Genomic DNA, 12,814 nt, shown 5'->3' with positions numbered 1-12,814 from the left:
ACACTTTCAGAGAAAATGCCAGGAGAAGTTTGGTAGCAGCCATGTCTGTGTGTGTGTGCGTGTGTGTGCGTGTGTGTGCGTGCGTGTGTGTGCGCATGTGTGCGTGCAGGCATTCGAGCATATGATTGCATGTTCTCCTGAGTGTATACAGGAAGTCACATTTCCTCTGAGTTTCTGAAGGTGGGGCTCTCTCTGGTGGATCTGGGATCTGTGAGGGTCTGAATCACCTGCTTACTCTCAGATAAGTTAGCGTATGTTCCCTTAGAAGTGGCATCCTTCAGCATTGCACAATCTGAACATTCATACACATCAGCTGTAGATCTTTGTGTTAGATCTAGAGTTAGATCTAACCTTAGATCTAAATGCTACACAGATCCTCGCATCCACAAAGCTTGCCACACTTGAAGGACCAGTGATTGAGGTCAAGTGAGAGGAAATCTGGTCCTTTGAACCCTGCAAGTTTCATAACAGGCTATGATTCTCAAGTTTCTCAATTTCCATGATCTGTGTTTGGCAACTCGGTTTCCACAAATTGGCTGCTTCCTACTCATTGGAGGGAAATAAGGATCCACAGGGTCACACTCTTTATTATGACAAACACACTATTCAACAATTCAGAGTCAGAATCAAACTTTATCCATTCCTGTGCATGTCACTTTAAGAGGTTTCTAGAAACCTCACCTGGGGGAATCTTGGAATTGTGGCATAACTCAATGGTCGAATCTTGGAACTGCAGAGTCTACAATTCATAATCTTGGAATCTTGGATTCCCAGAACCTTAGACTCCGAACATTTGAATTACTGATGCTTGGAACTCTTGATGCTTAGAGTTTTAGCATCAGAGTTTCCTTTAGCCACATCCTTGGGAACTGCGTTCCCAGCCCCTCTGGTGGCAAACGTCAGATCTCCAAGCTGAAAGTTCCTTCTGAGGAAGAGTCAAGAGAGGAAAGGAGGGGCTGGAACTAGCTGGGTTCTGCCAATGAGGCATATCTCCAGGGGAAGATAGAGTGGCTAGTAAGTCTTTGCCCAGCAAGAAGGGAGACGAGAGGGAAGCGAGAACAAGTATTAATCTCCAGAGTCCTCAAACTTACACCTGAAAAGGGAAAAAAAGCAGGAGTCCATCAAGGCATTACCAAAGGTGCCAAGAGAAGTCACCTTCTAGCCACCAATGCCTCGATCTCGCCTGTCCAGATAGGGCAGTCTCAGCTCTGTTGCTCTGGAAGAGCCAGTGACCCAGCCCAGCAAAGAGACAGTGCTGGGGCGGAGATGTTAACAGGAGCCCTGGATTCTGGTCCAGACTTTGCTGCTAACTCTTTGGACCTTCCTGAGTCTCTCATCTGTCTCCTTCCTCACAGGAATTATTTGAAGATTGAAACATAGCCTGGTGTTGAGCTTTAAAACTCAGTGGCTGCAGGAATGGGAGGATGACAGTGGTGATGTTTCTGGGTAGCTTGTTTTTCACTACTCTCTTCTACCAAAACAAGAATCCTGCTCTTGCCATAAGGACAGGCACAAGTAGCATGTGTGGAGTGCCCGCTATGTGCCAGACACTGTGCTGGGCCCCTTGTATGAGTTTCCTAGAACTGCCAGACCAAAGTATCACAAGCTGAGTGGCTTACACCAACAGAAATGCATTGTCTCAGAGTTCTGCAAGCTAGATCCACCATCAAGGTGTCAGCGGGGCCACGCTCCCTCTGAAAGCTGTAGGGGAATCCTTCCTTGCCTCTTCTTAGCTTCTGGTGGTTTTCAGCTCTTGGTCTTTGGAGTTGCTTGGCTTGAAGTTGTGTCATTCCAAACTCTGTCTTTGTCATCACATGGTGTCGTCCCTGTGTTTGTCTTTCTTCACATGGCCATCTTTTTTTTTTTAATTTTATGGGAGTATAGTTGATTTACAATGTTGTGTTAGTTTCAAGCGTAGAAAAAAGTGGATCAGTTATGCGTATACGTATATCCACTCTTTTTTAGAGTCTTTCCCCATATAGGTCAATACAGAGTATTGAGTAGAGTTCCCTGTGCTATACAGTAGGTCCTGATTAGTTATCTATTTTACATATAGTAGTGTGTATATGTCAATCCCAATCTCCCAATTTATCCCTCTCCCCTTTTCCCCCTGGTAACCGTAAGTTTCTTTTCTACATCTGTGACTCTATTTCTGTTTTGTAAATAAGTTCATTTGTACCATTTTTTTTTAGATTCCACATATAAGCGATATCATATGGTATTTGTCTTTCTCTGACTTACTTCACTTAGTATGATCATCTCTAGGTCCATCCATGTTGCTGCAAATGACATTATTTTGTTCTTTGTTACTGGCCATCTTTTTATGAGCATACCAGTCATACTCCAAGATGACTTCATCTTAACTAATTATATCTTCAGTGATTCTTTTTCCAAATAAGATCACATTCTGAGGTACTGGGAGTTCCGACTTTAGAGTACCTTCTTGACAGTTCAATCCATAACACCACTTAGGCGTGCACTCATTCAACCAAATAAAGTGTCTGCGAGGTGAGTCTGTGATGATCCTTGTTACCAATGAGCACACGGACTCAGAGGAAAGTTAAAGAATCTGTCTAGGGCTTCCCTGGTGGCGCAGTGGTTAAGAATCCACCTCCCAATGCAGGGGACACGGGTTCGAGCCCTGGTCCGGGAAGATCCCACATGCCGCGGAGCAACGAAGCCCGTGCGCCACAACTACTGAGCCTGTGCTCTAGATCCTGCGCTCCGCGACAAGAGAAGCCACTGCAACGAGAAGCCCGCGCACACCAACGAAGAGTAGCCCCCGCTCGCCTCAGCTAGAGAAAGCCCGTGCACAGCAACAAAGACCCAACACAGCCAAAAATAAAATAAATAAATTTATTTTTTTTAAAAAGAAGAAGACATTCTTGTCTACAAAAAAAAAAAAGAATCTGCTCAAAGTAACACCGTTAGGACGTGACAAAGGCAGATTTGGATGAAAGACAGTTGGATTCCAGTGTGCCTCTCTTGAGGTTCCAGAGGTGATTCAGATGGAGCCCCTGCCCCCAGAGGAACTCTGGAGGAAGGGGGTGATTCTCAGAAGAAATGTTTTGGAGAAAGGAGGTGGAAGGATGGGCATTTAGACGTCACATCACCCCTGACTCAAGTTCAGGATGTTCCACATGTGGCTGCTCCCAGGACGCATGCAAACCTGTACGCACACGTGCACACGGATATCTGTATAGCTGGAGCAGCGCTTTTTTACTCATGAGAGGCACTCTGATAGAGAGAGTCTTCTCTTCTCTTTTGTTTTATTATTTTTTAAATGCTTGTTGCAGCCCTTCGAGCTGCTCATGAATCATTAATGGGTTATGACCTGCAGTTTGAAGAATAAAAGCTTAAAGGAGAAATTCCAAACTCCCTGGGCTAGTCTCCAAGACCCTTTCTAGCCTGGGCTCTGCCCTCCTCTCCCAATCTCGCTTCTCATCACATGTCACTACACAGATCCTATTCCCCAAACTCACCAAACTTCTATTACTGTGCATGGATTACTTATGTCTCCAGGCATTTGCACTGACGGTTCCCTCTGCCTAGGATGCTTTTTCTGCCCTTGCCGCTGAAGTGAAGGACTGTTGCTGTGGTAATATTCACAGAATAACAAGCAAACAGGAAGGAAAGAACCCCTTGTTCCTCTACCAAGATTCCATTCTCCCCCTAATGGTCCAGCAGGATCCAGCAGGAAATGGAGAAAAAATGGTTCACAGGGTTCCCAAAAAGTTACCACAAAACAAAGTATTAAAATGTGGCTTTTAGGGCTTCCCTGGTGGCGCAGTGGTTGAGAGTCCGCCTGCTGATGCAGGGGACACGAGTTCGTGCCCCGGTCCGGGAATATCCCACATGCCGCGGAGCGGCTGGGCTCCTGAGCCATGGCCGCTGAGCCTGTGTGTCCGGAGCCTGTGCTCTGCAACGGGAGAGGCCACAACAGTGAGAGCCCCGCGTACCGCAAAAAAAAAAAAAAAAAAAAATGTGGCTTTTACGTTAAAAGTGATTTTATTTTTTCTTTAGTTCTCATTACAAGAAAAAAATTCTACGTATATGACAGATGTTAACTAGACTTACTGTGGTGATCATTTCACAAAATATACAAATCATTATGTTGTACACCTGAATCTAATATAATGTATGTCAATTATACCTCAGTTTTTAAAAACTTTTTTTCCCATTTGCTATTGAAAAGATCAGTTCCAGTTATATGGAAAATCCATTTATTTGTAATACCTACATTCTCTGACAATGCCAGGAGGGCAAAAACAAAAAAAAACCCATGAGGCTTTGGGACTTCCCTCGTGGTCCAGTGGTTAAGAATCTGCCTTCCAATGCAGGGCACGCATGTTCGATCCCTGGTCGGGGAACTAAGATTCCACATACCGAGGGGCAACTAAGCCGGCACATCCCAACTACTGAGCCCGTGCACTCTGGAGCCCGCACGTTGCAACGAAGAGCCCACTCACTGCAACGAAAGATCCCGAGTGCCGCAACTAAGACCCAACACAGCCAACTTATTCTATGAAGCCAGTATTTCCCCGATGCCCAAACAAGACAATGATAGTACAGAAAAGAAAGTTACAGACCAATATCCCTCATGAATATAGATACAAAAATTCTCAACAAAATATTAGCAAATTAAATCCATCAATATATAAAAAGAGTAATACACCAACTTATCATACTATTACACAACCTGAAGAACCTATGGGCAGGACAGGGATAAAGACGCAGACCTACTAGAGAATGGACTTGAGGACACGGGGAGGGGGAAGGGTAAGCTGGGACAAAGTGAGAGAGTGACATGGACATATATACACTACCAAATGTAAGGTAGATAGCTAGTGGGAAGCAGCTGCATAGCACAGGGAGATCAGCTCGGTGCTTTGTGACCACCTAGAGGGGTAGGAGGGAGGGAGACGCAAGAGGGAGGAGATATGGGGATGTATGTATATGTATAGCTGATTTACTTTGTTATACAGCAGAAACTAACACACCATTGTAAAGCAATTATACTCCAATAAAGATGTTTTTTAAAAAAAGCATATATATATGTATAACGGAATCACTTTGCTGTATAGCAGAAATTAACACAACATCGTAAATCAACTATACTTCGATATTTTTGTTTGTTGGGCCTTGCGGCACAGCATGCAGAATCTTAGTTACTCCAACCAGGAATCGAACCCATGTCCCCTGCAGTGGAAGCACGGAGTCTTAACCATTGGACCTCCAGGGAAGTCCCTATGCTTCAATTTTAAAAATTAAATCTAAAAAAAAATAATAAGTAAAAACAGACCATACTCAGCAATTAATAACCCCTCTATGACCCACACTCATAGATTGAATAAAAAATAAATCACACAAGACACAGTAAGGATGAAGATAAATAAATAGGAGAGGGTATACCAGCCTAATGTCTCCTAAAAAAAAGACAATGTGGCTTATACATAATTATGAAACAAGATTGACACTATGGCAAAAAGAAATTATTAGGAATTACAGGAATATTGTGAAAAAAGGACCTATGCACCTGGAAAATATAAAAATCCTGACACATAACAATATAGCCCTAAATTACAAGACTTTAACTTATCCCCATGAGTAACTGACAAATCAAACAGATTTTTTAAAATAATAAAAGTATAGAATATTTGAAAAAGTTGCTTAATTAAGTAGACCCATTTAACAGCTAGAGGACCCTAAACTCTTAGAGAACCCTCACTATTTTCAAACACACATGGAAATTTTACAAATACTAGCCACATACCAGGCCAGGATACAAACCTTAATAAATGTTAATGGAATAACATTAACAATCTGTCCACAATGTAAAAAAAAAAAAAAATAGAGGCTTCCCTGGTGGCGCAGTGGTTGGGAGTCCGCCTGCCAATGCAGGGGACACAGGTTCGTGCCCCGGTCCGGGAGGATCCCGCGTGCCGCGGAGCAGCTGGACCCCGTGAGCCATGGCCGCTGAGCCTGCGCGTCCGGAGCCTGTGCTCCGCAACGGGAGAGGCCACAACAGTGAGAGGCCCACGTATCGCAAAAAAAAAAAAAAAAAAAAAATAGAAATCAATAACAAAAAGAGAAAAACAAACACCAAAATGCTCAGAAATTTTAAAGCATACTTCTATACAATGAATGAACCAAGTAGAAATCATATTGGATATTGAAAACGTTTAGAGCTGAATGATGAAATCATTACATCTCAATACTTAAAGGATACAGACTTCAGAGAGAAGTGCTTATATGAAAATAAGAAAACTGAAAATTAATGAGTTCAGCACCCAATACAGGAAAAATTTTTAAAATAATTACAGAGCAAGACTTTTTAAACGGTCAAAGAAAGAAACCCGTGAGGGTCTCTGCCTCTGCTCTCAGCCAGGAGATTGCTAAGCTCGCCTTTACTAGTCAACCAAGAGTTAAACATTGTGTACAGTGAGACCACTCAGCATCCTTGTTTGGGGACCTAGGAAACAAAGTCTGAGCTCCTCAGCCTGGCATTCAAATAGCAGAAATGAGTGAAGCACAAAACAACAACAACAAACACACACACACACAAACAAAACAGTAGAGACCTTCTAAGTTAGGGAACCAGAACGCGTCCACGTGCCAAGTCCCAAACTCCACGAAGACAGGGGCTCCTTTGTTCAGGACCTCCCTCTGTGTATCCCTTCATCTGCCTGTCGATTTGTATCCTTTACTATTCTTTATAATAAACCGGTAACTGATAATCTAGTGAGAGAAAAAAAAAGTAGAATCTATGAGACCAAAAACTCCTTTAAGAAGAAAAAAAAATTGTTTAATTTCTTAAAACATTTGTGACAAGCAGAATTCTGAAAATGATTCCGCATGACCCATACCTCCATATAATCCACTTCCCTTAAGTGTGGGCGGGATGTATGAATAGGATGACATTATCACTTCCCTGACTATGTTACATTCCATGACAAAGGGGATTTTGCAGATGTAATTAGAGTCCCAAATCTCTTGATTTTTGAGTTAATCATAAATGAGATTATCCTGGGAGGACCTGACCCAGTCAGACGAGCTTTTAAAAAGGGACTGGCCCGGGGCTTCCCTGGTGGCGCAGTGGTTGAGAGTCCGCCTGGCGATGCAGGGGACACGGGTTCGTGCCCTGGTCCGGGAAGATCCCACATGCCGCGAAGTGGCTGGGCCCATGAGCCATGGCCGCTGAGCCTGTGTGTCCGGAGCCTGTGCTCCGCAACGGGAGAGGCCACAACAGTGAAAGGCCCGCGTACCGCAAAAAAAAAAAAAAAAAAAAAAAAAGGAGGGACTGGCCCTTCCAACAAAGGATTAGTGACAAGACTAAACTCCTATAAACCAACAAGAAAAAAACCAAAAGGTATTAAAAGGCAGTTCACAGAGGAGGAAAGGGAGTGGCCGATACACACATGAAATGCCCAACCCGGTAATCATTTGGAGAAAAGTAAATTAAAACGAGATATTTCACACTCATCAGATTAGCAAAAGTTTATAATTGATAGGAACAAATATTGAAGGTCAACACAGGAATCTTTATGTACTGTGGGTGGGAGTATAAATTAGTTAAGCTAACTTTGCAGAGCAATTTGGCAATGCCTAGCCTAGTTCAAGTTGCACATACACTGCAACCCAGCAATTCCACTTCCGGCAATCGACCCTAGAAAAATTCTCATAGCTGTACACAGGAGACAGCCCGACTAGAGTGTCAACTCCGTGAGAACAGGGCTTTCTTTTTTTTTTTCTGTTTTCTTTGCTGTATTCCCAGTAACTACAGTTGACCCTGGAACAATGCAGCGTTTGGAGGAGCTGCCTCCTGGCAATGGAAAATCCGCCTGTCACTTTACAGCCGGCCCTCCGAATCCTCAGTTCCACATCTGCAGATTCAACTAACCCTGATCATGTACATACAGTACGTATTTCCTGAAAAAAAAAAATCCAAGTCAAGTGGACCTGCGACACAATTCAAACCCGTGTTGTTCAAGGGTCAACTGTAGTTAGTTGGTCCTCGATTAATACTTGTTGACTTGATGAATGAGTGACATGGTCGTATTGAGGAAGATTCTTCTGGTTCCACCTAGGAGCTGGGGACTAGAGGCCGAAGAGGAGGTAAGTAGTGATTTGGGTAGAAATTGACAGGGTCCGTGATGGTGGAGACCGGGTCACAGAGAGGTCATCCCTCCTCTGTTGCACCACTCCCTAATTCCCCAGTAGACTCATCTCCTTCACCCTCTGAGTATGCACATCGTGAGGGTCCCCTCTGCCTCCGCTCTCAGCCAGGAGATTCCTAGGCTCGTCTTGACTAGTCAACCAAGAATTAAACATTGTGTACAGTGAGATCCCTCAGCATCCTTGTTCAGGGACCTAGGAAACAAAGTCTGGGCTCCTCAGCCCAGCATTCAAAGCCCTTGAATACCCAAATCCTTCCCCCTACATTTATTTTATTTTATTTTTAATTAATTTTTATTGGCGTATAGTTGCTTTACAATGTTGTGTTAGTTTCTACTGTACTGCAAAGTGAATCAACTATACATATATCCCCTCTTTTTTGGATTTCCTTCCCATTTAGATCACCACAGAGCACTGAGTTGAGTTCCCTGTGCTCTACAGAAGGTTCTCATCAGTTATCTATTCTATACATAGTATCAATAGTGTATATATGTCAATCCCAATCTCTCAATTCATCCCACCCCCCCTTTCCCCCTTGGTATCCATACGATTGTTCTCTACATCTGTGTGTCTATCTCTGCTCTGCAAATAATATTATCTATACCATTTTTCTAGATTCCACACACATACGGTATTTTTTCTCTTTCTGACTTAACGTCACGCTGTATGACAGTCTCTAGGTCCATTCCCCCCTACATTTAAATCCCCCTAGGGACCTGAGAGACAACCAGCAAGTGATTTGGGCTGCTTCATCAGGCCCCCTTCTCCATCTGTCTTTCACTCTCACCTCTGGGGTCTTCCACTTCCCGGAGTGTGCCTTTGACTGTCAGCTTGTGTGTAACTCCCTTCCTGATGTCTTCCTGTGTTTTTCTGATTTGTACCCCTTCCCCCCTTCTTCCCCCTTCTTTGAAGCTCCTGCACGTGTAGCCTTTCCTCTCAGTCCTTCAGGAATATTCACCTGTCATCTGTTCTGCTGAGATGGAACATCTGTGGCTGTTTGACTTCTTCCAAGTGGGCGCTCCTCTCGATTTCTCCTTTGCGTATTCTTCTGCAATCCAGCCACCATTGCTCTACGTAGTGGAACCGCTTAATGGGTAGTTCTCACCCGCACGGATGTGCTCCCAGGAGGAGGGGGGAGTTCCTCTCCGTCTGCCCCACTCAAATCCCCAGTTCCTTAAGTCTGTCTTCACTTCATCAACTCCCCTATCTCTGCTTTCAACCCCAGGCCAACTCTCCAAGTCTATGACTGAATAAGGAAGCCACATTCCCATGGCCCTTGACCCTTTACATGCCAAAGGGAGGCTGAAGGAACAATGAGGGGGAGTGTCTCTGAGTCCCCAGGGTTGTAATGGGGGGATGTGAGTGTTCTTCTCTTCAGGGAGCTCCCTGTGCCCAGGAGCAGAGGGGAAAGAGATAGTACCACCTTGCATTCCCACAGGCAGATGTAGGAAAGGACGTAGGCTCAGGAAAGGATTTGGTGGACATGGGGGCAATTTATTCTCACTCCCTTCTGTAAGAATCCAGGTATTAATGTCAGTGGTGTGGGTTTGGGATTCTCAGGTTCTAGAATGCAATGATTCAAACCCTTTCTAAAGCTTTCCTGGGGTGGCAAGGGGGTCTCAGAGCTGGGCTGTGCTTGGTGGGACTGGAACTCTCATCTCTCTCCACCTCTTCTCTCACCCTCACCTGCCGCTGACATAGAGGAAAGGTTCAGGACTGGGGCACAACTCAGCCTCAGGGCTGTAAACTGACACTGAACAAAGCACCTCAGCCTCTTCTTTGGAATTCTCCCTCCCTTTTCATCCGTGCCTCACCCAGGGAGAGAATATCAGGGTACCTTTACCTGGGCTTTGGGAGGCCCAGGAAAGATTAAGAACAGTTCTCAGGTACCAGCTGTTCACACTGTCAGGTGCTTTGCTAAGCTTGTGGCATGCTTGAGTTCACTGAGTTCCCTCAACAACCCTTTGGTGCAGAGACCAACATCCCCATTTGTCAGACAAGGTCACTGAGGCTCAGAAAGGAGTGGTCCCTTATCTAGGACACCCAGAAAGGGTGAGGCAGAGCTGGGATTCATGCCCAGGTCTGCCTCACTCCAGAGTCCACACCGCCATAACATCTACTGATTCACTAAACATTCCTCGAGCACTTATACGTCAAGCAACGTGGACATAGTAGCAAACAGACATAAGTCCTGCTCTCTCGGGGTTTACTTTCTAGGAGGGCAGAGAGGCTGTAACTAGATAAACACGTGTCTATTCTAATGTCAGGGAGTAGTGAGTGCCTCAGGGAATACAGCAGGTAACAGCTACAGAGGAATGGAGGTGGCTGTCTCTGATAGAATGTTCAGAGCAGGCTTCTGTGAGGAGACTTTGAGCAAACACCTTAATGAAGTGAGGGAATGAGGCAAGCAGATGAGCCGGGAGAACAGAGAATACAGTCTGTGGAGCTAAACCCAGCTTGCAGATTTTTAAAAATGTGTTTCACATGGTATTAGAAGAGTACTTTGAGTCAACCAAGTTCTGGTTCCATCACCAAATCCTCCCAATTTCTTCATTTACAATGTTGTGTTAGTTTCAGGTATACAGCAAGGTGATTCAGCTATACATATTATATATATATTTATACGTAAGGTATATATACTTTTTCAGATTCTTTTCCATTATAGGTTATTACAAAATATTGAATATAGTTCCTTGTTTTTTGTCTATTTTATATATAGTTTGTGTGAATATGTTAATCCCAAACTCCTAATTTATCCCCCCGCCACTTTCCCCTTTGGTAACCGTAAGTTTGTTTTCTATGTGTGTGAGTCTATTTCTGGTTTGTAAATAAGTTCATTTGTATCATTTTTTTAGATTCCACATATAAATGATATCATATGGTATTTGTCTTTCTCTGTCTGACTTACTTCACTTAATATGATAATCTTTAAGTCCACCTATGTTGCTGCAAATGGTATTATTTCAATCTTTTTTATGGCTGAGTAATCGTCCACTGTGTATATATGTATATCACAATTTCTTTATCCATTCATCTCTCGATGGACATTTAGGTTGCTTCCATGTCTTGGGTATTGTCAATAGTGCTGCTATGAACATTGGGGTACACGTATCTGTTCGAATTAGAGTTTTCTCCATATATATCCCCAGGAGTGGGATTGCTGGATCATATGGTAAGTCTACTTTTAGGGGGTTTTTTTTGCATTACACGGACCTCTCACCGCTGTGGCCTCTCCCGTTGCGGAGCACAGGCTCCGGACGCGCAGGCTCAGCGGCCATGGCTCACGGGCCCAGCTGCTCCACAGCATGTGGGATCTTCCCGGACCGGGGCACGAACCCGTGTCCCCTGCATCGGCAGGCGGACTCTCAACCACTGCACCACCAGGGAAGTCCCATGAAAATTCTTTCCTTTCTAGCAAGAATTTGACTCTCATTTTTTTTTTTTACAATATATTTACTTATCTGTTCAACTTTCATATGTACATAAAATAGTCTCACAATTGCTAACCCACACCCAGTGAGAAATAAATTTACTAACTAGAGTGTAGTATTTGTGTACAGTTTTTTTTGTCTTTAGACATACAATATACAGTGAAGTTTCTTTTTCCCAAAGTTACTTCAGTTAGTTCTTTTCATCCCCACCCTTTTTAAGTAAAACAGTTAGGTAAATACAGTATATAATTGGTAATACAGTTAGGTTCAGTTGTTACAGTTTGTATTCCATTTTGAGTTCCCCTACATCCTGGTGGATTTTTAAAATTTACATATGATAAAATTCACTCTTTGTGCTGTACAGTTCTATGGGTTTCAGCAGATGCATAGAGTCGTAATCCTACATACTCACAGTGAAGGAGGCGTTTGAGGGACCCTGAGTCCCATTATCCCTTTCTAATTCTATAATATATAATAATTTTGCTGACCCCAGAACTGTGATCAGATGTTAGCCCAAATCCTGGATCCCATGAAAGAATAGAGTTTTTAGCAGTTTTTGTCTTTCTTGTGTTCTGACTGCAAGGTCTCCTGCCGCAGAAGAGGCACTGGAGAGGCTGCAGGAAGAGTTCAGAGAATTGTTGAGGAGCCCCAAGTCTACAGTGTCACGAGCTGCACGGAAGGGAGACTGAAGGGCAGAGTGAGGGAGAAGCTGAGGGGTAAAGGATGGGCCTGAATAGTAGTTTCAGTGGGAAAAGTTTTTGCAAGTGTTTGGCATGGGCACTGACCAGTCAGAATGGTTGCCAGCCTTTGACAAGAGTATGACGGCCAGAGTCTACTGGGTGATTCTGAGCACTAGAGCTGCTTGTTGAATAAATGAGCTGCATATTGAATAAATGAATGAACTGTGTTTTTCATTTGTTTGTTTTGGTTACATGCGCTCTAAGCACCCAAGTGCTCCTCTAGGTTGGGTATCAAGGAATAGGGGGTGTTTGGGGATAGACGTTCCAGTGCTGGCTTCACCATCCCACAGTGGGAGGGAACTCTCTGAAGGCTCCAAGCTCCTCTGCACTGTCCATGAGAATGTTTTCTTCCATGAGAACTTTTCTTCAGAATCTGGTACCTGGACAGCACCACTCTACACCTGGGTAGGTGGGCTGTGCACAGGGGCCATACTAGATGCTATGCTATGGCAGGTTAAGAATCTGCCT

At 44.0% G+C, this 12,814-nt stretch overlaps 2 protein-coding genes across 5 annotated transcripts in view; both read left to right on the top strand.

Moving 5' to 3' along the window:
* LOC307179490 (cytochrome P450 2A13-like) overlaps nucleotides 1–12,814 on the top strand; it is a 79,625-nt gene that overhangs the window by 2,295 nt on the left and 64,516 nt on the right. Inside the window, exon 4 of one of the 4 annotated variants that reach the window (XM_079908706.1) lies at nucleotides 12,190–12,769. The exons of 1 other annotated variant lie outside the window; for it this stretch is intronic. The gene's annotated coding sequence lies outside the window, so the exon portion shown is untranslated. Of the gene's footprint in view, nucleotides 1–1,355; nucleotides 2,098–2,623; nucleotides 4,697–12,189; nucleotides 12,770–12,814 lie in introns of those variants that run through there. 2 more of the 4 variants (XM_079908707.1, XM_079908708.1) reach the window with 2 other exon arrangements.
* Nucleotides 1–12,814, top strand: part of LOC307178449 (uncharacterized protein) — a gene marked incomplete at its 5' end in the record, with an annotated part of 53,283 nt that overhangs the window by 23,947 nt on the left and 16,522 nt on the right.

The sequence above is a fragment of the Stenella coeruleoalba genome (assembly GCF_951394435.1).
Source record: "Stenella coeruleoalba genome assembly, chromosome: 20".
NCBI classification, from domain to species: Eukaryota; Metazoa; Chordata; class Mammalia; order Artiodactyla; family Delphinidae; genus Stenella; species Stenella coeruleoalba.
Note: the sequence above shows the minus strand (reverse complement) of the source record. Positions and strands in the feature narration are given on the sequence as shown.